This window comes from Hyperolius riggenbachi, chromosome 5, assembly GCF_040937935.1.
Source record: "Hyperolius riggenbachi isolate aHypRig1 chromosome 5, aHypRig1.pri, whole genome shotgun sequence".
NCBI lineage: Eukaryota > Metazoa > Chordata > Amphibia > Anura > Hyperoliidae > Hyperolius > Hyperolius riggenbachi.
The window spans coordinates 97,132,665-97,157,928 of NC_090650.1; the positions used below are offsets into that span (position 1 = coordinate 97,132,665).

Consider the following 25,264-nt stretch of genomic DNA (forward strand, 5'->3'; position numbering starts at 1 on the left):
TGTCTAAATTGAGACAGCTTGGGTGGGGCTGGTAAAAGGTTAACCCTCCTGGCGCTAACCCCGTCCTACACTCGGGGTAGCCACCGCGGAGGTTCTCTCTGCCCCGGGAGGGTTTTTTTTTATTAAAAATAGTTTTATCCACTGTAGCTAGCAGTTCGCTAGCTAGCATTGCCCCCCAAGTCCCTCCACTCTCTACCGATTCCCCTCAATCGCCGCCGTTATACATACCCCCCAGGGATCCGCGATGGTGAAGCCTCTCCAATCAGCACCAGGCTTCGCTCAGGGGAGGATCGGGATTGTGCATGACGTCGATGGCGTCAGACGTTATGTCCAATCATCGCCATAGTGACGACTGAAGCACATTGGGGAGGCTGCGACTCTCGCAGGGTTCGTGGCTAGGTAAAGTATAGCGGCGGTGATCGGAGGGGGAGGCTGGATCAGAAGGGTGCGGGGGGACTTGGGGAGCAATGGTAGCTAGCCTAGTGCTAGCTACCAAGGATAAAACAACTTTCATTCAAAAAATCCCTCCCGCGGACGCAGCCTCAGAAACTGCGTAGCGCCAGGAATTAAATATGCTGTACAGGACTTCCTTTATGCCAGCAGGGGATGCATGGCAAGGTAGAAGACCTTTGGAAAACAAACCACATACTTTTAAGATAATTTTCCATGTGGCATGAGCAGTTCAAAGATGGACTTTTAATTGTCACTAAATCTGCTGTCAGCTCTTGGCCATATTTACCAACACATGGAATCATGTTATCAGCATGTGAATAATGTTAGTGTCATATGCTCTGAGGCAATAGAACCAGGTGCTAGATACTGCAGTGTGTCCTGCCAGGCTAAGTGATAAAGATATGCAGACAGTCATTTTACAGCTTCTAAAAGAATTCAAAAGTGATGACATACTGATTCTTTATATACTTATTATGTCTAAACATGCTATTCTGATCACTGATACATTCATTCCTGTTTATTGCAACATTTTATACTTGCTTGCCACATCCAGTATTTACAGACATTGATACATTTGTTAGTCTCCTCATAGCTCACCAGGGCAGTGCTTTATGCCTCCTGAAATGCGATTTAAAGAGACACTGAAGCGAGAAAAAAAATGATGATATTATGATTTGTATGTGTAGTACAGCTAAGAAATAAAATATTAAGATCAGATACATCAGTCTAATTGTTTTCAGTACAGGAAGAGTTGAGAAACTCCAGTTGTTATCTCTATGCAAAAAACCTATTAAGCTCTCCGACTAAGTTAGTCGTGGAGAGGGCTGTTATCTGACTTTTATTATCTCAACTGTAATTGAACTGTTTACTTTTCCTCTGCCAGAGGAGAGTTCATTACTTCACAGACTGCTCTGAAAGACTCATTTTGAATGCTGAGCGTTGTGTAATCTGCACATATTATAGAATGATGCAATGTTAGAAAAAACACTATATACCTGAAAATAAAAGTATGAGAATATTTTCTTTGCTGCTAATCTTCTAGTAATTATTCATAGTACACAACCAATTCATTATATCATATTTTTTTTTCGCTTCAGTGTCTCTTTAATGAAAAGAAAACATTTATCAGATGTTCAGTGGAGTGTGAAAATGTATGAAACTTCAAAATGTGATTTAAAACATTATCCAATTTTAAAACAAGTCCAAATGTGAAACAAACTTCAAATGAATATGCCCTATGGCTACAGTAAATATAACCATTACTAGATTAGATATGCATTAAAATAAGCATGTGTGCTACTGTAGGGGAGATGGCTACATATTAAAGTGAACCTCCAGACTAAAAATCTACTCAGCAGCACTAAAAAGGCTTTGTGTTTCTTTAACAGTTTCACAGCATCAGAACTTTGTTTTTCCTACCTTACCCTAATTTTTAGCTGCCCAAATGCTAAGCTCCGCCCCATCAAAGAAAACTGCCCGGGCATTTTTCCCCTGATGCTGATGGGATTTCCTATCTTGTTATTCTCATTGCCTAGCAACTGAGAGGGGTGATCAGGACACAGGACAGTTGGAACTGTGTCTCATGCCCCCTGTCACCTCCTTTCAACCAAAAAGATGGCTGCCCTCATGAAATCAAACATTTGCCTGTTCTTTTAAAACAGGGTGGGTAAGAGAATATATTACCTATCTATTTTAATTAACATAACTAATGTAACTTAATGACAGTATGTTTGTTTAGCCTGGAGTTCCTCTTGAAGGACAGATTTAGTAATGTGTATGGTGCGGGCTGCATTACTGTGAATCATCTACTTGCCACAGAGAATCTGTTTTGTTCGGGCTGTGAAGTTCTACTCACAGATAACCCCACTCTGAGAAAACTTCCCTGGTATCAACCCTGAGTTGTTCTACCTGAAAATGGTTACAGAAGAGTAAAGTAATGTTCTGGAATGGCCAAATCAAAGCATGGACCATATGAATCTGAAATGTTGGCAAAACACCTAAAGTAGCTGATATGAAGAAACTTAGCAATGTTCAAGAGCTACAGCTGTTCTGTATGGAGGAATGGGCTAAAATTCCTGCAAATCACTGTGCAGGACTAATCAACAGTTAGGATATGTTCACATTATAAATCGCCAGCGCTATCGCAATCGCTGAGCGATTTTTTGACTTTTTTTAAGCGCTTTTCCCTCAGCTTTGCTCTTAGAAAAGCATTTTTGCAGAACGATTTGTTTTTTCACTTCATGATGTCAGTCAGGTAGTGAACGCTTTCACCCGGAAATGAATAAATACAATGTATTTATTCATAGAAGCGCTCAGGAAATCGCTATACAAAGCAATTTTTCAGGTGCTTTGCGCTTTCCCTATACCTTCCATTGAGCCAAAGTGCTCAGAAAATGGTACCGGCAGAAAGATTGCAATTTCAATGAAATCGAAACACTTACATGCGAACACTCTCATAGGAAATCATTGCACAAGCGCTTTTGGGACGATTTCTAAAATCGCAGGGCTTAAAAAAAAATGCAAACGCTCATAGTGTGACTGTGAACAAGCCCTTACCACTAAAGTTTACCACAGAAGGTCACACCAAATACTGAGAGCACGAGTTACTTACTGTTGCCACCCACAGAGATGTTATTGAACCATTTAACTTCTCCACGACCGCGCCACGCCGATGGGCCTGACTGCGGCGGCAGTCACGCGCATCTCCTGCTTGGTAGGCGTAGCGACACGGCTGTCCCCTCCAGAGACTCGGCGGTGATCGCTGTCATAGGCTGAAGCCTATATCAGCCGATCACTGTGATTGGTCTTTAGGGGGGGGGGGGTAAAGCCTGTGGTCCTGAAGTGGTTAATATTCAATAAATACATGACCAAATATAACCAGTAGCGTAGCAATAGGGGTGCAGAGGCTGCGACAGCATCGGGGCCCTTGGGCCAGAGGGCTCCCTCAACCTCAGTATTAGCTCTCTATTGGTCCTGTGCTCATAATAATCTCTTCTATAGATACTTTGAATAGTAGTAATCATTAACAAGCTGTTCCCCATCCCCTTCTTGCTCCTCTGACACTGTAGTTGCCATTGGCAGGTTTTGGTGCACCGTATCAATTGTTATGTATAGAGTGCTTGGGGGGCCCCATTGTAAAACTTGTATCGGGCCCACAGCTCCTTAGCTACGCCACTGAATATAACCATTTTTATTTAATTCATTAGGTTCTTTTCATCTACTTATAGGACTTGTTCGGATGATGTTTTACGTCACATTCAAATAAAAAGACAGAAAATTGTAAAGGGTTTACAAACTTTCAATCTCTTCTATACACCGGCATGCTCTTGACATGTCGTTAAATAACGCAAGTTTGAAAAGAGATAAAATTGTAGCTTATTCTACAGAGATATTCCAGCATGGCATGAGCACATAAGTTGGTACCACAGGGCAGGTCTCACAGCTGTAACATCTAATAAAAGTCAATGGAGAATTGTTCTTCTGCTGAAAATCACAACATTGTGTTTGCGTTTTCGCATTTGGATAAAAACGTACTTCTTGCATCGTTAATTCACACATTGCATATGATTTCCCAATGGCTTTCATTATGGGCTCGTTTCCACTATTGCGGTGCGGAATCGCCTGGATTCCACCGCTGATGAAATCGCATGCGGATGCGATTCCCCATGCGTTTTTGCCGCAAATTCGCACGCGTTTTTTGTTGCGAATTCGCATACGTGAGGGTATATGCAATTTTAACCATGTCACTGCCTGTGTGAATTTACATTGGTACCTATGCGAATTCGCAGCAAAAAACGCATGGGGAAATCGCATGCGATTTCCCTATTAAATACATTGCATGCGATTCGCATGCATTCCACTCGCAGGCGAATTCTGCGGCTCTTTTCTGCGTTTTTTCACCGCTAAAAAAAACGCACCTCAACAATGCTACAGTGGAAACAGGCCCATCCACTTGCATTACATGTGCGAATCCGCATGCGTTGGACGCATGCGGATTCGCGATAGTGAAAACGAGCCCTTACTGCGGAAAAAAAATGCTTACAAACACGAATGCATATGGAAAAACTGTGCCGAAAATCTCAGAGATAAGTGTGAACCCTGCCAAAGAAACAAAAGAAAATAAAAATAAATCAGAAAACATTTGATTAGAGTACGTTTTTCAAATACCTGTTTATTTTTTCCCTAGTCGCACCTCTCCAATTACTCAGTCAGTCATTTAGCCTATAAAGTAGTTACTCTGTTCTTCAGAATCATTGTGTGTCCCTCACTGAACCTGAGAAAGCAAAACAAGCAGTTGTATGAGGAGATCAGAAAAAAATATCATATAATAAATAGCAAGTTAAAGCCAAAGGCTGTTAGAACATCTAAAAGCAGCTTGATGTTCCTATGAAAACACTTGCAAATATTACTCAGGAGTGAAGGTCCTTGGACACAGTCCCAAGCAGAGATGGTCAGTGATAGGATAATAATTCTGGATTGCAAATGGAATTAAAGTGCTAAAGTACACAAGGCCAAGCCACAGTGTTTCAGGAAGAATGTCCTTTGGATAGATGAGACAAAACTCTTTCAAGTCTCATCAGCATTTACTTTCCATTATGGCCGGATACAGAATACAGATACAGGGGCCAAAAAAACACAGGTTCCCTATAATTAAAGTTCTATTATCCTGCTTTACTATACCCAGCATTACCCCCATAGTCTTATAATGGCAGTTGGGCAGGACCTGGATAATTCGTTTACTAAACCCGAAATTCTACTATATCCACATTTACTATAACAAGATTATACTGTACCTTAAACCAGATGGATGAATATGCCCCATTGTTTTGTGCACATTCTCCAGAATGATCATATACAGCAGTAAATGTATTACATGTAAATAGACAGATGGACATTGAAAGAAAGCAATCTGCTACCCTCTGCAGTTATCATGAAACTTGTGATTCCTTTTCCATGATTTCACTTCAGTTTTAAAGTGGACCTAAACTCAGAACTTCCTTTCTGCTCTAAAAAAGTAAGCAACAGCATAATAACCTTTAAAGAAAAAAGTATTTATTACAGGCAGCTGATATAAATCCTGCAATAAATCTGTAGTGTGTCTACTTCCTATGGAACCAAACAGTCAGCTGACATGGGTGAGGGATCAAATTATAACTTGTGATTAGGCACAGACAAGGAGGGATTAGACCGGCTAAACTATCTAAGTATATACAGGATGCATTTCTCTATGCTTCCCTTCTGTCCTGTGCAAGAGTTCAGGTCCACTTAAACTGAATTCAGTTGAAAAACAGCAGTTTTTTTATATGGCATTTTATACTGTACACTACTGGTCTAAGGTCAGAAACCAGTTCTTGACTTTCCAGCTGCATACACTGATAAGCCACATACAGCCACTGTTATACAGCTGACATTTACAGTAACTACTCTGATTTATGATCCTGAGCAGTGGTATGGAACACAGGCACATGCTATGTCTGCGCAAAAGTCACGTCAAATTCTACATCTATAAATACTTTCAGTTCACTGAAAGGCACGATTGTGTAATAAGCTGTCTCACAAGGACGGCCCCAACACTACTTGCAGAATCAGCACAGATCAGCTGGGACACAGGAGTTGCAAACAATAAACACTTTAAAAGCAGACCTGAACTCAGACCTTCCTCGCTGCTCTAAAAAGATAAGCAACAGCATAATAACATTTAAAGAAAAACATTTGTTACAGCTGATACAAATCCTGCATTTAATCTGCAGGGTGTCTATTTCCTGCTTACACGGAAGCAGACATATTGTAAACATCCTGTGTTTACCTATTAGCTCTCTGCCTTGGCAGTCAGCTGACACAGCTGAGAGATCAAATTACACTTGTTATTAGTCGCAGATGAGGAATTAGACAAGCTAAACCATCTAAATACATAGAGGGTGCATTTATTTAGGTTTTCCATCTGTCCTGTGCAAGAGTTCAGGTCCACTTTCAAGTGTAAATCCCCTTTCCCAATGACAAAACCACAACTTACCAAATCAATCTCTATAAATTTCAAATATTAAAAAATAAAAAAAAGAAAGACTAGTTGGACATGATTGTGGTTATTTAGGGATTTTTCTCATGTCACATGCTGCATTTTGAAAGCTGCCATGCCTTTTCTCTCAGATGATACTGAGAAGGAGGCAATCAGTCCAAAGTCTGCATACAGAGATCCCTGTGGATATGGAGGTTCTCTCCTCCCCATGGAATGAATTCTGTGAACCAGGCAGGACATGAAGGTATGCAAAAAAAAAAAATTACTTTCAGCTTTGTGCAGACATAATCCAATAAGAAAATCGGAGGGAGAAGATTTCTGCCCATTTTTTAAAGCCAGCTATATTTTGTTGCCATATTTTCAAGCAGGTTTCCTAAAAAACAAGTTACAGCAGCTGCCGATAGCCTTTAAATCAGGTAATTAATCAATATCCGATTCAAATCGATCATTTACCAGGGTACCACTGTTCACCACTCAACATGCCAAGATACAGATCTCTCTCTAATCAAATCTGATCAGGACAAAGATTTGTTGGCTGCTCATACACCACAGGATGATTACTGATCGATTTCAGCATGAAAACATTAGCAGTGTTCTCCCCAGAAATTTTTCTAACCGGGTGGCATGAAATAGTAGCCGGGTGGGGCGAGATAACAGAATGCAGGGCCGGTGCTTCTGTGTGCAACTCTGCTTACCGAATATGAGGAGGAGGTGAGACGATGGCAGCCGGGTGCTCACCAAAACTAAGAGCCTGGGGAGAACGCTGCATTTGGGAATGGGCTTTGTGACACTGCTTCGTCACCCCTGGCCGTTGTCCCCCCAAATGTTAGATGCCCAGTGCCCATGCATGTAAATACTTTACCTGTCCGGTGCCGTCGACTGTCCATTGTACTTCTGGATTAGTGCCCCGTGGCTGCCGGCATTATAGCCTGTGGGGCACAAATGGCGTACCATGTGCTGCATGCCGCTAGTCACAAGGGACGAGAATGCAAAAAATACCGACCCGGAGGACACTTGGGGGCAGCAGACAGGCAAAGTATTTACATGCATGGGCTTCGGGGGGACATCGGCCGGGGGTTCTGTCTCATTTGTCGCAATATCACACGCCATTGCTGCCAAGTAACCGATTGGCCACGCCCGCTACAATTTCACAGCATGTCCAATCTATACATTCGACAAATTTTGTCTCCAAACTGCTAGAATTGTTCATCAAGCATGCTTGTTGCAGCACCGATTTTTATCAGACTTATAAAAATAATCGGATGGTCGATCGGCCGAAAAAGTTACAGTTGTATGGTCACCTTAATGCCTGATACACACAATACAATTTCTCGTCAGCTAGATGGGTCAAATCGATAATTTAAAAATGCAACCTGATTTCCAATCGTTTTTCTACAGTATTTTGTATAGAAGTGATTGGAAAATAGATCAGATAGATCGGCCCTGTCAGAAAACTGCATGGTGAAAAATATCAGGCATAACACTTCTGTGATGTCTGAGTTTATTTATTATTTATTTGGGCAGCATGGTGACGTGGTGCTAATAGAAAAGGGGGTCACTGTAGGGATACCACAGTCACCTGTATGACAAGGAGAGACCAGGAGCCAAATGGTGCAGTGTTGTGGGGTACTAGATGTTAGATTGTAGAAACTCACAAAAAAGGTGGGATGCAGTCAGGGCTGTGGAGTCGGAGTTGAAGTCGAGAAATCGGAGCAATTTTGGGTACCTGGAGTTGGAGTCTGTGGTTTCAGTCGGATGATTTTGTACCAAATCCAAAGCCCTGGTAAGTATAAGACTAAGGAGTCGAGGAATCTGAGCAATTTTTGGTACCCAAATAGGTAATGTTATGAAACATAAAAATAATAATAAGGTGGAGGGAGGTGTCTTTACCACTCCAGATGTAGATGGTGGTGTAGTGGTTAGCGTTTTCACCTTGCACAACTGGGTCCCCAGTTAAAAATCCCAGCCGAAGCACTATCTGCATGGAGTTTGTATGTTCTCTCCATGTCTGCATGGGTTTCCTCCGGGCACTCAGTTTTCCTCCCAGATCCCAAAACCATACAGATAAGTTAATTGGCTTCCCCCTTAAATTGGTCCTAGACTGTGATACATACACTACACTATACATACAATTATGGCCAAAATTGTTGGTATCCCAGAAATGTTTCCAGAAAATCAAGTATTTATTACAGAAAAGTGAAGGAAAAAAAAAAGGGGAAAAAAAAACTAATTGGACATAATGTCACACGAAACTCCAAAAATGTGCTGGACAAAATTATTGGCAACCTTAACGTAATATTTGGTTGCACACCCTTTGGAAAAAATAACTGAAATCAGTCGCTTCCTATAACCCTCAATAAGCCGCTTACACCTCTCACCAGGAATTTTGGACCACTCTTCCTTTGCAAACTGCTCTAGGTCTCTCTTACTGGAAGGGCACCTTTTTACAACAGCAATTTTAAGATCTCTCCACAGGTGTTTAATGGATGGCATTTAGATCTGGACTCATTGTTGGCCACTTCAGAACTCTCCAGCGCTTTGTTGCCATCCATTTCTGGGTGCTTTTTGACATATGTTTGGGGTCATTGTCCTGCTGGAAGACCCAAGATCTCGGACGCAACCCCAGCTTTCTGACACTGGGCTCTATAGTGCGACCCAAAATCCTTTGGCAAGCCTCAGATTTCATGATGCCTTGCACACATTCAAGGCACCCAGTGCCAGAGGCAGCAGAACAGCCCCAAAACATCATTGAACCTCCACCATATTTCACTATAGGTACTGTGTTCTTTTCTGTGTAGGCCTCATTCCGTTTACAGTAAACAGAAAAATGATGTGCTTTACCAAAAAGCTCCATCTTGGTCTCATCTGTCCACAAGAAGTTTTCCCAGAAGGATTTTGGCTTACTCAAGTACATTTTGGCAAACTGTAGTCTTGCTTTTTCATATCTCTGTGTCAGCACTGGGGTTCGCCTGAGTCTCCTGCCATAGCGTTTCATTTCATTTAAATGTCGATGGATAGTTTGCGGACTTGTAACCTTGAGATAGTTTATATTTTTCCACAATTTTTGTTCTCAAGTCCTGAGACAGTCCTCTTCTCCTCTTTCTGTTGTCCATGCTTAATGTGGCACACAATGCAAAGGCTAAGGGAATGTCAGCTGCTTACAGGTGTAATTTTTTAAATTGCCCACACCTGTTACTTGCTTCAGGTAAGTTTAAACTGTACCGGAGACGTGAAAGGCTTATGGGTACACACTATGAGATGGGTACACACTATGAGATTTTCTGGCCGATTTACTGTCAGGTCGATTATTTCCAACATGTCCGATTAGCTTTCCGATCGATTTCAGAGCATTTTCCGATTGATTTCCTATTAAAGTTAATGGAAATCGATCGGAAAATGCTCAGAACCCAGCATAAAGATTTGATACTTACCCGGGACTTCCTCCAGCCCCACAAGCTTGTCTGAGTCCCACGCCGTCCTCCCGAGGTCTGCCGCTCAGCTGGGAACAGCCCCGGTAACAGACTCAGTCAGGTCCAGTACGGGTCTTCAGCGCATGCGCAGACCTCCCATGCATGCGCAGTAGACCCAGACTGACGTGACTGAGCTAATTACCGGGGCTGATCGCGGCTGAACGGCAAACCACGGGAGGGCGGCGTGGGACTTACACGTGCTTTTGGGGCTGGAGAAAGCCTCAGGTAAGTTTCAAATCTTTAGCCTTTCACGTCTCTGGTTTACTTTAACCATTTAAGCCACCTGGATGTGATTGTCATGTCCTGGCGGCTGCTGCTGTGCTTCTGCACGCTTCGGTAGCCCAGAGATCAATGAATGGGAGCATAGTTCCTTTTCATTGATCTAAGTCCCCAGCAGAAAAAATGACGGCTTCTTATCAGAGGCCGCGGTCTGTCTGACAAAAAAAGAAAAGTTTCCCGTCGTCCTTATTCTTCCTGGAAGCGGGCTAAAAAAAAAAAGAAAAAAAAAAAAAAGCACCACTGTTGTCATCTTGTGGCCAAATAGTAAAACTACATCTACATTTTTAATAAAATAAACCCACATTATTACATTTAAAATTAACTGTTTACCTCCCACACCAAAAATTACCCAAATAAAATTTTCAATTAAAAAAAAAATTACAATTAAAAAAACAAAAACAAACAAAAAAAGCATAAATACTTACCTAAGTGTCTGAACTTTTTTAATATACATGTGAAGAGGGTATATTGTGAATATTTTTTAAAATTATAAGCTTGTAAATAGTGATGATGCAAAACTGAAAAAATGCACCTTTATTTCTAAATAAAATATTGGTGACATACATTGTGATAGGATATTGTACGAGAGGAAAAGGATGAGCGTGCACCTTCCGTCCAAATACGTGGTTTATTGGCACAGTGGACTAGCATGTAGTATTGCAAGCGACTAAACAAGGCATACAGAAATGTGCTGGTGATAACTGCATAATCAGCATACTCTTACGTGTCCCGAGTCGTCAGGGAGACTGGTGCTGGAGGTGGGTGCTAGGTGATGAGCGGTGGAGCGACGGCCGTTTCGCGTCTGAACGACGCTTGGTCACGCGAACCACTGGTTCGCGTGACCAAGCGTCGTTCAGACGCGAAACGGCCGTCGCTCCACCGCTCATCACCTAGCACCCACCTCCAGCACCAGTCTCCCTGACGACTCGGGACACGTAAGAGTATGCTGATTATGCAGTTATCACCAGCACATTTCTGTATGCCTTGTTTAGTCGCTTGCAATACTACATGCTAGTCCACTGTGCCAATAAACCACGTATTTGGACGGAAGGTGCACGCTCATCCTTTTCCTCTCGTACAATATGCTGTGATGATTTTCTTCTAATTCAGAGCAGTGCACACGCCAGGGTGGCACTTATTGACAGCAGCAAGCAGCATACAAACAGGGCACTGGATGGTTATGAAGCCTGAGGTCATCTGTCACTCCAGTTGAGTTATAAGGGTTGTGCCACACACACACGCTGTTTTTCTTCCTTGAATTGAACATACATTGTGATAGGGACATAATTTAAATGGTGTAATAACCGGCACAAATGGGCAAATAAAATACATAAGTTTTAATTATGGTAACGTATTATTTTAAAGGGAACCAGAGAGGAAGGATAGGGAAAAATAGGAAAAGGTTTTATACATACCTGGGGCTTCCTCCAGCCCCATAAGCACGGATCGCTCCCACGCCGCAATCCTCCGTTTCCTGTATCGCCAGTACCGGGCCCCGTCACTTCCGGCGGACCCGACCAATTGTCCGCATGCACAGGGGCTCCCTCCATACCCTTACGCATGCGGCTGCGCAGTTTGCAGCCGCACGCGTAGGTATATGGAGGGAGCCCCTGTGAAAATGCATTTAGAAAAAAATAATTCTTAGCGAAATGTACCACCCAAAGAAAGCCTAATTGGTGGCGGAAAAAGAAGATATAGATCATTTAATTGTTATAAGTAGTGATAAAGTTATTGGCAAATTAATGGGAGGTGAAAATTGCTCGGATGCATAAGGTGAAAAATACCCACAGGCTGAAATGGTTAAAGGTGCATCACATGCTTGAAACAATCTTATTTATCCACAATTTTGAAAGAGTGCCAATAATTTTGTCTAGACCATTTTTGGAGTTTTGTGTGACGTTCTGTCCAGTTTGCTTTTTTGTTTTGTTTTTCCAATACACACAAAGGGAATAAACATGCATATAGCAAAACATGTGTTACTGCACTACTTTTCTGTGAGAAATACTTGGATTTACTGGAAACATTTCTCGGGTGCCAACAATTTCGATGTCATAAAAATTAACTCACACACCAGCAATTGATAAATGCAAATAGATTTGTATTAAATTGTATTCAAAAAAGTAGCAGCATATCAAAAGTCCAAAACATTGGAAGGGCATACATATAACTGACAGCAGGTCAGGATATGAGCATGAGCATAAATCAATCAGGAAGCATAATGCATACAGCAAATGGCAATGCACTCATGAGCAAATAAGCAGCAAACATATGCTACTGGTAACAGTTAGACACCATCCCAAAAGTATACCCTGACAGCGCCATTTCGGGGGGGGGGACCGTTCGTCAGAGAGTATACATTAGTGGCTCCTTCTTGGCTGCTGCCAACAATTTCAGCCATGACTGTACATAGACATATGACTATGGTAGGGATTAGAATAGATTGTGAGCCCCTCTAAAGGTGGCCATACACTGGTCGATTTGCCATCAGATCGACCAACAGATAGATCCCTCTCTGATCGAATCTGATCAGAGAGGGATCGTATGGCTGCCTTTACTGCAAACAGATTGTGAATCGATTTCAGCTCGATGTCACCGCTGTCTTCTTCTCCGCTGGGTTCCGGACTGGCTGGCTTCACTTCTTTCTGTCCGGGGATGTTTAAACAGTAGTGGGCGCTCTACTGTTTAAACTTCCTGCCGGGACAGCAAGTGAAGCCAGCCGGTCCGGAACCCAGTGGAGAAGAAGACAGCGGTGACAGCAGGGACTTGCGTCGGCCGGAACAGGTAATGTTTTGCTGCTGTATTGCGTCGGCCATTCGAACACCGTTATCGACGCACTCCCGACCCACCGGCAATCTAGCAAAATCTTCCGCACGGACAGCTCGACGGGAACGATTGATTTCGGACGGAAATCGATCGTTCTGTCAGCGTTTGCGCAACGATTTCACAGCAGATTCGATCACAGTGATCGAATCTGCTGTATGTCTGCGGGAAAATTGTTAGGTGTATGGGCCCCTTTAGGGACAGTAAAATGACAACACAATATACTCTGTACAGCATTGTGGAAGATGTCGGCGCTATATAAAATTGTAAAAAATAATAATTTATCTTGGTCAATTGTTAGTAAATCCAAAAGAAATAGCATTGTTTTCTCAGGACAGAGCTAAGTCTCCAGCTAAAGCCTCGTATACACGTTACATGAAACAGCCAAGGCAGCCAATAACGATTGCCTCTGCCAAGAATCTAGAATGTGCATAGCGGCCCATAATGCCCACCGACACCTCAACCAACGTCAGCCTGGTGGATCAATTCATCCGATCGTAATGTTCTCACCACTCAGCCTGCCCATCATGTGACATCACTCGCGTGCTGCTCCGTTGGCCGTCCTTTCCCCCTGCATAGCAACAGAACAGTACTGTGTCGGCCTGCAATGTGGTCCGAGAGATCGAGTGTGGATTGTATGAGTGTACAAAGCTTGAAGGAATTCTGTTGACCTTTTAAAAAACTAAAACTGGAATGATCCGCGCCGTTCTCTTCCGATGTGCCGTTCCCCGCAGCCAGCACTGGTGTAATTATTCATCTAATTAGATGAATAGAAGTGCGGCCGCGCGCGTGCTCGCTCCTGCATGCATCATCGGGAGCTTACTGTGCAGGCGCAGCACAGGAAAACTTCGTACTGCGCAGTAAGCTCCCGCTGCCGCACGGGAGCGAGCGCACGTCCACACTTCTATTTGTCTAGTTAGACAAATAATTACAACGGAGCCAGCAGCGGGGAATGGCGCATCAGAAGAGAATGGCCCAGGACATTCCAGCTGCAGGGGGCCGATAGAAGCCCCAGGTACTTAAGTGGCAGTTTTTGTTTTTTAAAAGGTCAACAGAACCCCTTTAAAGGGATACTGTAGGGGTGTCGGGGGAAAATGAGCTGAACTTACCCGGGGCTTCTAATGGTCCCCCGCAGACATCCTGTGTCCGCGCAGCCACTCACCGATGCTCTGGTCCCGCCTCCGGTTCACTTCTGGAATTTCTGACTTTAAAGTCAGAAAACCACTGCGCCTGCGTTGCCATGTCCTCGCTCCTGCTGATGTCATCAAGAGCGCACAGCGCAGGCCCAGTATGGTCTGTGTCTGCGCAGTACGCTCCTGGTGACATCAGCGGGAGCGAGGACACAGCAACGCAGGCGCAGTGGTTTTCTGACTTTAAAGTCAGAAATTCCAGAAGTGAACTGGAGGCGGGACCAGAGCATCGGTGAGTGGCTGCGCGGGCACAGGATGTCTGCGGGGGACCATTAGAAGCCCCGGGTAAGTTCAGCTCATTTTCCCCCGACCCCCCTACAGTATCCCTTTAAGTCTGTACCTTTGGGTGCATTGATTGCAGCAGAGCACTGATCATTATGATCATGTGATTACATTAATCACAGGAGGTTGTGCCTCACAGAGGTAAAAAAAAACAAGGGATGTAGGAGTCTCTTAAGCTATGTACACACTGCCAATCAGTGGTGCACGCAGGAATGGGGACTTGATCCCTCGGGCGACAGTTAGGGCCCGACTTCAGTACAGATGCATTACTACCCTTGAGGCTAGCGACATGTCTGTTACTATGGAGGAAGGAGGAGGGACAACACATGGCACATGATTAAGCAATACCTGCCGGGCAGGGTGTGTAGAAGAACAATGTGCTTGCGGGTCACTTGGGTGTTGGACATCACTAAACATCTTTAGGCAATGTCAGGAGGCTCCCGTCCAAGTTTAATCTAAAGTGTGTACATAGCTTGGGTGTGGTAGATGGAACACCAGCCAATCTTACCATTAAGGGATGCTCAGAGCAATAATTGATACAGTAAAGCATATGGGTAATTGCCTGTCCTCACTCAGGTCCTGGATCTTGATGAAGAAGTAAGTCGCTCTCCTATTTGCAGTGGGAAACTACAATACAAGAAGAACGAGCCTTCAAGTACGATATGGGTAGTTAGGAAACATCCAGGGAGGTGTTGCAATAATTAAAAGGTCAAACGGTTTACTTACACATGTGGTAAAGGTTAGAATCTAATGGATTCATAAATAAATGAAGTGGCACACGAGTGACGTCACGTGGCAGTCAGGGTGATTGGGAACAACAATGCTCTTGGCCAGCAATCAGCCAAATCAATCTGCTGGGCTGACACCGCCCAAGGTGATGGGTGACACCGAGGACAACTGTACTCAAGCTAGAGTGTCGGCAGAGGTGGTCATTATCAGCTGTGTTTTCATCTAGGGTGTGCATGAGGCATTACTCTACTTTTAATCATTTGATTATTTTAACTGACCCATGCGCCTCCTAACCTTCTATATCAGGGGTAGGGAACCTATGGCTCGGGAGCCAGATGTGGCTCTTTTGATGGTTGCATCTGGCTCACAGACAAATCAGTAGGGGTTGATTCACTGAGCTACACTGCTCAAGCAGCGCAAGTAAAATGTTCAAAGTAGTGCACGCTACTGCTGTAGCATGCACTACTAACTTACTTGCGCTACACCAAAATGAACGGCTGCTCCAATTGACCCACTCTGGACCCTGTCAGGTCCCGTGACTTTGCAGAACAAAATCCCCTCACTGTAATTGGCCCAATACCCTGCCTGTCACTTGACAGGCAGCCTATTGGGCAAAAGTGCGGGGATCTCGCCCTACAAAGTGAATCAACCCCCCCAAGTCAGCTAGCTAATTGTACAAGCTGTTAGTCAGTATTTCTCCTGTCTGGCTCTCGGGGAAATTGCTAATGTTGCTGAAACCCAAGAGAAGCTGAAGACGTGTCTGACACTTCTGCTGCCTGGCGGATCAACTGTATACACATAACCATGTCAACAGGGACGTGAGCCCTACTGTCCAAGTTTGAGACATATTGTATGGCTCTAATGGAATTACATTCCGTTAAAATCGGTGGCTTTTTTTTAGCTCTCTCAGCCAAAAAGGTTCCTGACTTCTGGTCTATACGCTGTAGTATGGTGATCACAGGGCCAGGAGTCAGTGAACATTGCACCTGATTACTGCCAGGAGACAACAGCTGTCACATGACAGCATAAACTCCAGCAGGGGTGAGATCACCGCAGGAAAGCGAACAACACAGCTACGAAAATCTACATCCTGTCAGGCTTATGCCTGGTGCATACCATGCAATTTCTTGACAGATTCCGAGACAAATCAATAATTTCCAACAGGTCTGATCTGATGTCTGATCGTTTTCCTGATCGATTTACGGATCACTTCTGTACAAAATCAATTAGAAAAACTATCGGAAATCAGGTCAGACATTATTGATTCGCCCCGGTATCTGACAGGAAATTGCATGGTGTGCACCAGGCATTAGAAGGAGACCAAAGAAAAAAGTAAACTTCAACAGTGAGGGGTTAAAGATGAACGATAACACTGAGTGGCATTCAGTTAATTGGATGGCAGTGCTGATATATGTTCTGTAGAATTTTCCAGGGCTGTGGAGTCGGAGTCGTGGAGTCAAGGCAATTTTGGGTGCCTGGAGTCGGAGTCGGGAAAAAATGCACCGACTCCTACTCCTAATGAATTTAAACTGTAATTAAAATAGAAAATATGATACAACTTTCTATTTCTCAGATAATAGTCATCATAAATAATTTATACATACAGTAATAGCTGTGCTTAGTCCACAAAAATGAAATAAGCCAATCAAAATTACTTACGGTACTTGTGCTGCTTCAATAAAGCAGTCCCCGTATTTTTAAAGTCAGATATACACATCTGATTGTGACTGTATATATGATGTGTACACAGGAATCTCTTATATATATGAAATAACATCTATGCTGTAAGTATGAAGCCTGATGTGTAGCCGTGTCACTAATAGAGATGGTCAATGAGATGGAAATAAATCTGCGTTGATTCTGATTTATGCAAACGTACGCACTATCTTTGCTCATGAAATCAAATAATTTGATATGTTGTTAAAATTTGGTTTGGTGACTACGAATTAAATGGTACCTGAGAAGGATGAAAAGAAAAGTTTTATACATACCTGGGGATTCTTCCAGCCCCCTTCAGGCTAATCAGTCCCTCACTGTCCACCTCCACCACCTGGATCTTCTGCTATGAGTCCTGGTAATTCAGCCAGTCAGCGCAGTCCGGCCGCATGCCGCTTCCACAGCCAGGAGCGTTCTGCACCTGCACAATAGTGCTGCGCAGGTGTACTACGCTCCCAGCGGCGGAGTGTGTGCATGCGCACTACGCCAGACTGGCTCAAGTACCTGGACTCATAGCAGAAGATCCAGATGGCGGAGGAGGACAGCGAGGAACTGATTATGATTAGCCTGAAGGGGGCTGGAGGAAGCCCCAGGTATGTATAAAACTTTAATTTCATCTGTCTCAGGTTTACTTTGTTACACAGTATTACTATACTCTACATATGCACTCTCCACAGAGCTGCAGGGAATCCACTGAGAATGTTGTGCACATTGAACATAGAGGTATTTTCTATCACCCATAAACCTGGTTCAGATTGTGCATGAAGAATGTGTAATAGAGGAAGAATCTCCTCATTCCCCTGCAGAGTACCTGCACATCACTCTTACATGTACCCACAGTTACATTGTCTAGGACCTGATAGATGTTCTTTGTTCCGGTCTGTACCTTTTACAAGTACTCTTACCAAGGACTAGTTTTAGTCTATGACTAAGGGCTCACTTCCACTATCGCGAATTCGCATGCGTTTTTCGCATACAAATTCGCATAGCAATACAAGTCAATGGGACTGTTTCCACTTGTCAGGATTCCTTTGCGTTTTTCTGTGCAGAAAAAATTCGCATGGCAGAGCCATCAGAATTCGCATACCGCATACCGCTATGCGAATCGCATACAATGTATTTAATAGGAAATTCGCATGAGGTTTTTTTATGCGAATTTTCATGCGAATTTTCATGCGAATTCGCATAGAAACAATGGAAAAGCACACCAGCACTGCCATGGTTAAATTCGCACACATCGTCATCCATGCGAATTCGTGTGCGAATTCGCGTGAAAATTCGCATGGACCCGCATACGAATTTCGCATCCGCATGCGAATTTTTACCGCGGCGATTCGCACCGCACAAGTGGAAATGCAGCCTAAAGGGAATAAATATGGCAATCTCCATATCCTTCTCACTTCAGTTGTCTTTTAAAATTCCTAAGCGTTGGCAGTTACGAGACGAATTTCATGTTACATACTTTCAATCAACAACATTGTAATATGCAAATTAGAGGAGTCTGAGTCGAGGAGTCGGTGGAATCCTAAACTGAGGAGTCGGAGTCGGTGGATTTTTGTACCGACTCCACAGCCCTGGAATTTTCGCAGGGCTGTGGAGTCGGTACAAAAATCTTGCGGCTCCAACTCCGACTCCTCAGTTTCTGAAACCACGACTCCGACTCCGGGTACCCTAAATTGCTCATACTCCGACTCCTTAGTCTAATACTTAACAGGGCTGTGGATTTTGTACAAAAAAATCATGCGACTCAGACTCCTCAGTTTCTGAAACCATGACTCCGACTCCAACTCAGACTCCGGATGCCCAAAATTGCCCCGACTCCTCGACTCCAACTCCGACTCCACAGCCCTGGAATTTTGTACTAGTAACTCTTCGCCCCAGCCCCCACCGCTGCACCACATATTATAAATATCAGGTGGTCGCATTTAAGATGATTACTGGGGGCACCACTGCCATTTCTAGTCCAGTATGGTGTCACCCTATAGTGTTAAGCAAAGTCCGACACTTCGATCCTCTCCAGCAGTGTAATAATGGAATTACAGTGGCGGGTGTGCAAGGGGAGCTACAGGTTGGCCATATAAAGGCTGATTTTTCCATCCAACTTAGCATCAGATGATCTTTTCATCAAATCGACCACAACTACAAATTGATTCTGGACTTCCTTACCCTACCATGCTGAATATCGATCAAACATGAATCAAGAGGAATCGGGACATACAGTACATATCGACGGCCGGCATTTCGATCAATATTTTCCAGCCTGTCCAATTTGCTTCTGCTTGAGAAATATATCATTTTGAGCTTAGGATTGGAAGCAAGCAATCAGTAGGCTGTATATGTTTTTGCCCAATCTAATCATTTACTCAATCAACAGTAAGATCTGAATGGAAAACTTTATGTCGTGGCCAAAGCCTGGTCCAGGTGTGCAATTTTAGTGTCAGTGTTTCCCCCTGGCTCCCCTATTTCTTACAAATGAATGGACATGACCAAATTGCAGAAAGCAAGAGGTGGTGGTTGGTCTAAAAAGGGATTTCTCGCTGGGTCTCCTCAAGTAGACTAGCGCCAATTTATGTCTTCACTTTAGGGTAAAGCCTTGTATACACACAAGGTTAAAGTGCAGCAACCTCTGCCAAGAATCTGAGGTGTTTACAGTGGCCCACAATCCCCCTCGGCAACCAGCTGGAAGCAGCAACGTTGTGCTGTAATCCCTAGAAAGAGATTTGTCTGTACAGCACTCAGCTCCTGAACTGTCGCCCTTGGAATCAAGTCCTGATCACTTTGGGTGACTACTACTTTGAAACTAGTTGGAAGCGGCAACGTTGTGCTGTCATCCCTAGAAACAGACGTGTCTGTACAGCACTCGGCTCCTGAACTGTCGCCCTTGGAATCAAGTCCTGATCGCTTTAGGTGACCACTACTGTGAACAGTGGCGTAGCTAAGGAGCAGTGGGCCCCGATGCAAGTTTTACATGGGGCCCCCCAAGCACTCTATACGTAACAATTGATACGGCGCACCAAAACCTGCCAAGGGCAACTACAGTGTCAGAGGTGCAAGAAGGGGATGGGGAACAGTTTGTTAAGGATTACCACTATTCAAAGTATCTATAGAAGTGATTATTATGAGCACAGGACCAACAGAGAGCTAATACTGTAGTTGACAGAGGGCCCTTCGGGGTCCCTCTGGCCCAAGGGCCCCGATGCGGTCGCTACCTCTGCAACCCCTATTGCTACGCCCCTGACTGTGAAGGGTTTCCTACCTTCTGCCCCAGAGAACTGCTCCACTTTTGGTCTAATATTCTGTGCTGTTCTTGCTAAATAAGTGCTCAAAATGGCAACTTGATTGCCAACAAAAGAAAAGCAAAGAAAAAGTCAAGTAATAAACAAATGACACAATCATGCTTAGTTCCTTATCCACCTCCAGCTTCCGTTCTCCTACAATATCATCATGTCTTGTTTATCCCCAGCTTCAGGCCCCGTGAAGAAAGAGAGATACCCCTACTTGTAGCCTGTGTGACCCCGGAACTCCGTACCCAGCGCCTGACTACAAAGGGACAATGTGGAATGACAACGTACAGATTCAGAACCCCCTCCAGTGACCACTCACCTCCCAGCGCTGAGCCCACCAGTCATCAGTCACCTCCCAGCCCTGCTGCGCTTCTCTCCTCGCCCTGATGTCCCCGTCCAGCGCCACTTTGTCTGATTGGATGATATGTACGCCCAGCGCTCTGTGATTGGACAAGGAGCCCGTCTGTATCGCAGACGAGAAGGGGCGGGAAATACAGCGCAGCTCACTGGCTGCCGTGTGCTCTGAAAAATGCTCAGAATACTGCGCCTGGACGCGTGTGCTATTGCCACCAGCTGACTGATATACGGGTGCAGTGCTGCTGGGTAGATTCTGTTATTGCCACCAGCTGACTGATATACGGGTGCAGTGCTGCTGGGTAGCTTCTGGTATTGCCACCAGCTGACTGACATACGGGTGCAGTGCTGCTGGGTAGCTTCTGTAATGTTGACACTTCTTCAATTTCCGTAATTTTCTCTTTTACAAAAAGCAAAATCCGAACTCCAAAATATTTTCCATGACAGGTGCTGATTTAAAACTTGTTTTACCTAATATCAACAAAAAAAGTCTGCCTGCTTAAAGAGGAACTCCAGTGATGATAACAGAATTAATCAAAGTGCTTTATTTTTACAATAATTATGTATAACTGATTTAGTTGGTGTTTGCTCATTGTAAAATCTTTCCTCTCCACGATTTACATTCAGTAGAGTGACCAGATTTTTGTGGGTCCAACCTGGGACGGGGAGGAGGGGCGGGGGGGCGGCGCGCGTAGCGCGCCTTGGCGAAAAGTGGAGAGGACTGAGGAGCGCGCAGCGCAGAAGACTTGGCGAAAAATGGGCGTGACCATGCCATTGTATGGATGGAGCTAACGTAATGATGTAACAGCGAGGCATAAGAAAGCAGTGTTTACGCCATGATGTGGACAAACGAGACTTTGCATCATGGGTGTGCAAAAACTGTGTGATGCTAATAGTATACCGTAACCACAAAGCAGCAAACATAGCCACCTATGACCATTAAATAATAAATGCAGTAACAGTTACCCCGGACACCAGAAAATAAACGCAATGGGCAACATGTCAGCACAAAATAAACGCAATGCGGGCAAACATGTCAGTACAAAATAAATGCAATGCGGGCAAACATTTCACCAGAAAAGAAACGCAATGCGGGCAAACATTTCACCAGAAAAGAAACGCATTGCGGGCAAACATTTCACCAGAAAAGAAACGCATTGCGGGCAAACATTTCACCAGAAAAGAAACGCAATGCGGGCAAACATTTCACCAGAAAAGAAACGCAATGCGGGCAAACATTTCACCAGAAAAGAAACGCAATGCAGGCAAAGATTTCACCAGAAAAGAAACGCAATGCGGGCAAACATTTCACCAGAAAAGAAACGCAATGCAGGCAAACATTTCACCAGAAAAGAAACGCAATGCGGGCAAACATTTCACCAGAAAAGAAACGCAATGCGGGCAAACATTTCACCTGGAAACGAAACGCAATGCGGCCAAACATTTCACCTGGAAAAGAAACGCAATGCGGGCAAACATTTCACCTGGAAAAGAAAGCATTTACTCACCTGGCAGAAGTCTCCGGCCTCTGGCGCGCTGCTCCCGGGACCACCTTCCTCCTGAAGTCTCCCGCGCTGACAGCCTGGCAGAGCAGGGCTACGGCAAAATGGCGCCCGAAGCCCTGTACTGGAGACAAATAGTCTCCAGTACAGGGCTTCTGCAGCCATCTTGCCGTAGCCCTGCTCGCCTGCCGGTGTCGGAACAGACACCGGAAGAGGAGGCTGGAGCGGGGCTGCGGGCAATGAACTGGCACGGCGTCTATAGACGCCGCTGCCAGTTCATAAGGATAGAGTGGCCAGAGTCCCGAGGCCGGGACGTCCCGCTGCTGAAAGCGGGACGTTTCCCGGGACCTCATGCAGCCTGGGACAGCGGACCCCGAATCCGGGACGTGTCCCGGGCAATCCGGGACGTCTGGTCACTTTACATTCAGACATGTATCACATGGTGACATTGTTACTGCTGGCAGGTGATGTCAGTGGAAGGAGATGCTGCTTGCTTTTTTAGCAGTTGGAAACAGCTGTTATTTCCCACAATGCAACAAGGCTCCCACAGTGCGATGTCAGTACCAGGGTCCTGACATCACACTGTGGGAGGGGTTTCAACACAATATCAGCCATACAGAGCCCCCTGATGATACGTTTGAGAAAAGGAAAAGATATGTCATGGGAATGGGGGTATCCGCTACTGATTGGGATGAAGTTCAATTCTTGGTCACGGTTTCTCTTTAAAACACAGAAGGTACTTGCGATTTTTCAGATGACAGCATAAACTCCAGTAGGGGTGAAATCACCGCAGGAAAGCGAACACAGCTACAAAAATCTACATCCTGTCAGGCTTATGCCTGGTGCAATTTTCCATGCAATTTCCCGTCAGATTCCGAGACAAATCAATAATTTCCAACAGGTCTGCTCGTTTTCCTGATCGATTTACCGATCACTTCTGTACAAAATCAATTAGAAAAACTATCGGAAATCAGGAAGCAACGGAAGGCAAACGGAGTGAAACGGATCCGATGGCCGGTACAATCACTAACTCATAGCTCCAAACTGCCTCTTTGGGAGCCCTGTCCCTCTGCCCCTCTTTCCTCCTCTGTGTGTGTGCCTCTTTCAGGACTGTCCCTCTTTCTATGTAAATATATATATATAAATATATATATTTCTATATTAAAAAATGTGTTTGATTGATACTAAACTTTATTCCCATCCTTTAAATTGATATATTACAAATTTTAAAATGTTAATATGAAGGAAAATGAACCAGGATAGTAAGGACCAGTGTGGTTTGAATTATAAAACAACATATTTTTCTTATGAAATCTTTATTGTATGCGTGACTAGGGGTGTGGCAGGAGCGTGATCAGGGGTGTGGCAGGGGTGTAATTTAAGTGTCCCTCTTTCTCATCTGAAACAGTTGGGAGGTATGCTAACACAAGCAGGGGCGTAACTAGGCCCCACGGGCCCCCCTTCAGAAATTCTGAGCGCCCCCCCCGGGGCCCGCTCGGGGCCATTTTGGGGGGCTGGAGGGGTCGCAGCATGAGGGTAAAGCCATGGCCACACTCGGCGGGGAGGGGGGACGTTCCCCCCCTCCCTCACCTCGGTATTCTCCCCTCTAGCTTAAATAACTGTCTGGGCAGCGGCAGGTACATCCCTTCCGTGTGCTCCAGAGTGAGTTCCTCTCTCTAGTCACTGACGCGACGGTGTATAAACAGGAAGTTGCGTCAGAGACTAGAGAGAGGAACGCACGCTGGAGCGCACGGAAGGTATGTAGCTGCCGCTGCCCAGACAGTAATTTAAGCTGGAGAGGAGAGCCCCTAGGTGAGGGAGGGGGGGTAACGTTCTCCCCTCCCCTTCGAGTGTGGCCATGGCTTTCCCCTCATGCTGTGTCCCCTCCAACCCCCACAAAACAGCCCTGAGCGAGCCCCAGGGGGGCTATTCAGCAGTGAAGCACTGAGGGAGACATCATATGTTCATGCCAATCTGAATAATCGCAAATAACTTTTGTTTCGCTCAACATTTTAGTAAGGACTTCAGACACACTATAAGCGCATTTCTTTTTTTTTTTAACAATTAATTTTATAAGCGCATTTCTGAGCGCTTTTTGGCCCGCAGTCATTTCTGCAAGCTTTTTAAAAAACGCTCCCAATGACTTATATTAAGATCACAGTAAAATCACAAACGTGGTAAAATCATACGATTTTACAGTGATCGTGATTTTACCACGATTTTAATGTAAGTCAATGGGAATGTTTTTTAAAAGACATCTGCGGTGAAAATAATCTGATGAGAAAAACAATTGTATCTATCCTCCGCATCCTAAAATTGACTTTTTTATATCCCACAGTTTTATTTTATATTTATATCTAGTATTTAAGTTTTTACTGTTTTATTGTCTCTGCTCAATTACAACTTAGTTGAAGTATGCCAGAGCTCACATCTATGAATTATTGACCCTTTTTATCTCTTTTCTGCTCTCAGAAGCCATTTACTGCCAGAAAAGTGTTTTATGGCTGTAATTACTTATCAGTGAGGGTTATGCTATTGTCTGACCCAGTCCAACCCAGGTCCTGACCGAGTCAAACAACAGTTATGCAAGTGATAGTTTCTAACTCTTTCAAACAGAGAAAGAAAAAAAGGAACACACAGCATAGTTATTTTGTGTGCTTGGCACTGTACATACACATGTCTATCTCATCATGTCACCTCAGTTGTCCTTTAAAAAGCTCTCAGAAAGCTCAGAGGGCCAAAAAGTGCCCAGTAAAGTGCTTATTATGTGTCTGAACCTTTGTAGCCCCTTACATACACTCCTACTATAGGAGTTCTGGCTTACCATGAGCTTGCTGGGTAATCTGTTACCTAATATAAATTAGTCACAAAAGTTTGTGGGCTCCAGGGTTGTCATAAAAAATGATTTGCTTGTCAGTCAATTGGAAGTGCCCACAGCCGTAAATCATTGTTTTTGTAACTTGACATGCATAGTTTGTGAACTTGCACATGCCCAGTTCAAATGCGCTCCTTCAAGGCTGAAGGAGCATCAGGTTGACTTATATTGGAAAAATGTGGATTTAGGTACCCTTTAGGCCAGTTTTTTGCATTGTGGTGTGGGGGGCGCACGGTGCCTCTGCCCCATTCCACGGTAAAGCAATAACATGACAAAGATATGACCCTACAGCAG

General features: G+C 44.3%; 1 protein-coding gene across 6 annotated transcripts in view; it reads right to left on the reverse strand.

Annotated features, from left to right (window-relative positions):
* The window catches only part of GSDME (gasdermin E), a 216,350-nt gene extending 195,705 nt beyond the window's left edge, over window positions 1–20,645 (reverse strand). For 3 of the 6 annotated variants that reach the window (XM_068236031.1, XM_068236029.1, XM_068236028.1), the window contains exons 1-2: window positions 20,559–20,645; window positions 4,621–4,726 (exon numbers count right to left, since the gene is read on the reverse strand). The gene's annotated coding sequence lies outside the window, so the exon portion shown is untranslated. Of the gene's footprint in view, window positions 1–1,050; window positions 1,095–4,620; window positions 4,727–20,369; window positions 20,471–20,558 lie in introns of those variants that run through there. The other 3 variants (XM_068236032.1, XM_068236030.1, XM_068236033.1) reach the window with 2 other exon arrangements.
* Window positions 20,646–25,264: the final 4,619 nt, after the last annotated feature.